This window comes from Schistocerca nitens, chromosome 9, assembly GCF_023898315.1.
Source record: "Schistocerca nitens isolate TAMUIC-IGC-003100 chromosome 9, iqSchNite1.1, whole genome shotgun sequence".
Classification (NCBI taxonomy): Eukaryota; Metazoa; Arthropoda; class Insecta; order Orthoptera; family Acrididae; genus Schistocerca; species Schistocerca nitens.
In genome coordinates this window covers 487,624,822-487,627,150 of record NC_064622.1, presented here as the reverse complement: position 1 = coordinate 487,627,150, position 2,329 = coordinate 487,624,822, and positions in this window count along the sequence as shown.

The following is a 2,329-nucleotide window of genomic DNA, read 5'->3' as shown; positions in this document are numbered from 1 at the left end:
ATGGAAATCCCATGGTGAGAGATTGAGACTGTGTGGACGTTCTGTAAGGACTTCCCTGTGAAACTTCTGCAGCATAGTTAAAACAACCTTGTGAACATGAGAGCCTTTAAAAATCACCCGTGCAGTCCCGATCTCTCTCCATGGGATTTCCATATTTTTGGAACCCTGAAAAAAGATGTTTGTAGCTGTTGATTTGCATTGGATGACGGTACAATCATGGTTCTGTGGGCAGTCACAAATGTTTATCCAAGAAGGCATTAGCTGTCTTGCCTCACAGTTGGGATAAATACATTAACAGTTATGGCAACTATTTTTGAAATAATAAACAGTTTACTTACTTTTTTATCATCTTTCTCACTTTCATTTGACTGCCTGTTACTCATATTTTACACTTAACTTCTTTGTTCATCTCTCTTCCTATTTTCTGGAAAGACGTCTCTGTCATCTGTGCTGGTATTTGTTTTTCAAATTGTCTTGAGCACTGCATAAATTTACTCCAGTTTTTCCCAACCAACCCTTTCCCAACATAATTTCCTCATTCATGTTATCAAAAACTTAACTATGACAGCATAAACAAAATCTTTTAATAGAAAATTCCACTAGTGCTTCCTGCTTGATTTTAACTTTGTTCCTTCCAGTAATACCCTTAATATGGACTCCAGCTACTGGAAATAATGACTCCTCTGTCCTTAGTTCTTTCCCATACTTCTTCCCGAATAAGACTAACAGTACTTCCTGAATCCAATTTAAGACAGCTTTCATCCCAATAATTTCTCCCATTTGCCCATAATTTTCCCTCAAAAACACTCTCTGTTACCAAAATCTCTCCTCATTCATTAATAGACTTAGTTTTGTGTTAAAAATTAATTTTTTACAAATCTTGTATATTGTCCAAACCTATAATTTTCCCAGATATAGTATCTTTTAGCACAAATGCACTTCCATGGTTCACCTCTGTGACTAAAAAAGGCCTTTTGTACAAATGAAAAAACTTGTTTGTTTTCCAGTTTTGTCACAGTTTTTATGTGATCTCCTCCTTTGAAACATAGTACATCTCCTTCCTCATTTCTCGAACATTTGTAATACACTGCTCTGCATTTTAATTTTTGTTAACAATAATGGCGATTGCTACCTTCTCTTCACTTGGAACCGCATGCGGTACTGAGGCACCTTGTCACAGTTTGCACGGCTCCCCCCGTTGGAGGTTCAAGTCCTCCCTTGGGCATGTGGCTTTGTGTGTGTGTGTGTGTGTGTGTGTGTGTGTGTGTGTGTGTGTGTGTGTGTTGTCCTTAGCATAAGTTAGTTTAAGTTAGATTAAGTAGTGTGTAAGCTTAGGTACTGATGACCTCAGCAGTTTGGTCCCACAGAACTTAACACCACTACTCTCCTCACTTGGCTAACTAATTTCCTTCAAAATTGGTTCTCCTCACATACCTCCTCCAAAGGTTTCTTTATCTGTTGCCGTGCAGTGAGAGACACAATGTCACAGATTGCACGGTCCCTCCCACCAGAGGTTCGAGTCCTCCCTCGGGTATGGGTGTGTGTGTTGTTCTTGGCATAAGTTAGTTTAAGTAGTGAGTAAGTCTAGGGACCAATGACCTCAGCAGTTTGGTCCCTTAGGAATTCACACACATTTTTTTGTGTGTTAGTGTTTTACTATCAAGAGGTTGTTCATATACAATAACTTCAAATACTTCCCAACTCCTGCATACTTTTTCACATGGATTTCCCTGTGCTTGGGACTTAACAATCAACATGGGCTTTACTCCCTTATCCCATATGAATTCCGGAAATATTTGAGCCATAAACTGTGTACCATTTGTCAGATAATAGTTTTACAGGCTTCTCCACTTTAACAAAATATTCCTCTCTGAAGGTAAATATTGTTTTGCCAGTAGCTCCCACTATCGGACATAGTTTTGTAAGTTTTGTCCACATCTCTAATACTACCAAGTATTAATGTACTACTCCTTGTCCCTATGGTAATGGTGCGTACAAATCAGCCACAGAACTTTTTTCGCACAATTGATTATCAGAGATAATTAATTTTTAAGTCTTCCACTCCTCTTCGCAATATAGCTCACATACCAGGATAACTATTCACACTCTTCTACTAATCCCTTTAAAGTTATAATATTTCTCAAAAGGTTAACACATTTATGTGCACCAAAATGGCCAAGCCCTGTGTAAACACATTAGATTAAAGAATATTTGCTGGAATACTTAGTGTGGCAATGCTGATAAGGAAAAGGATACACACAGCCAAGGTTCTGACATTATTTTTAGAAAGCAATAAAATTTTAATTTATTCTTTTAAAACAATACCTCC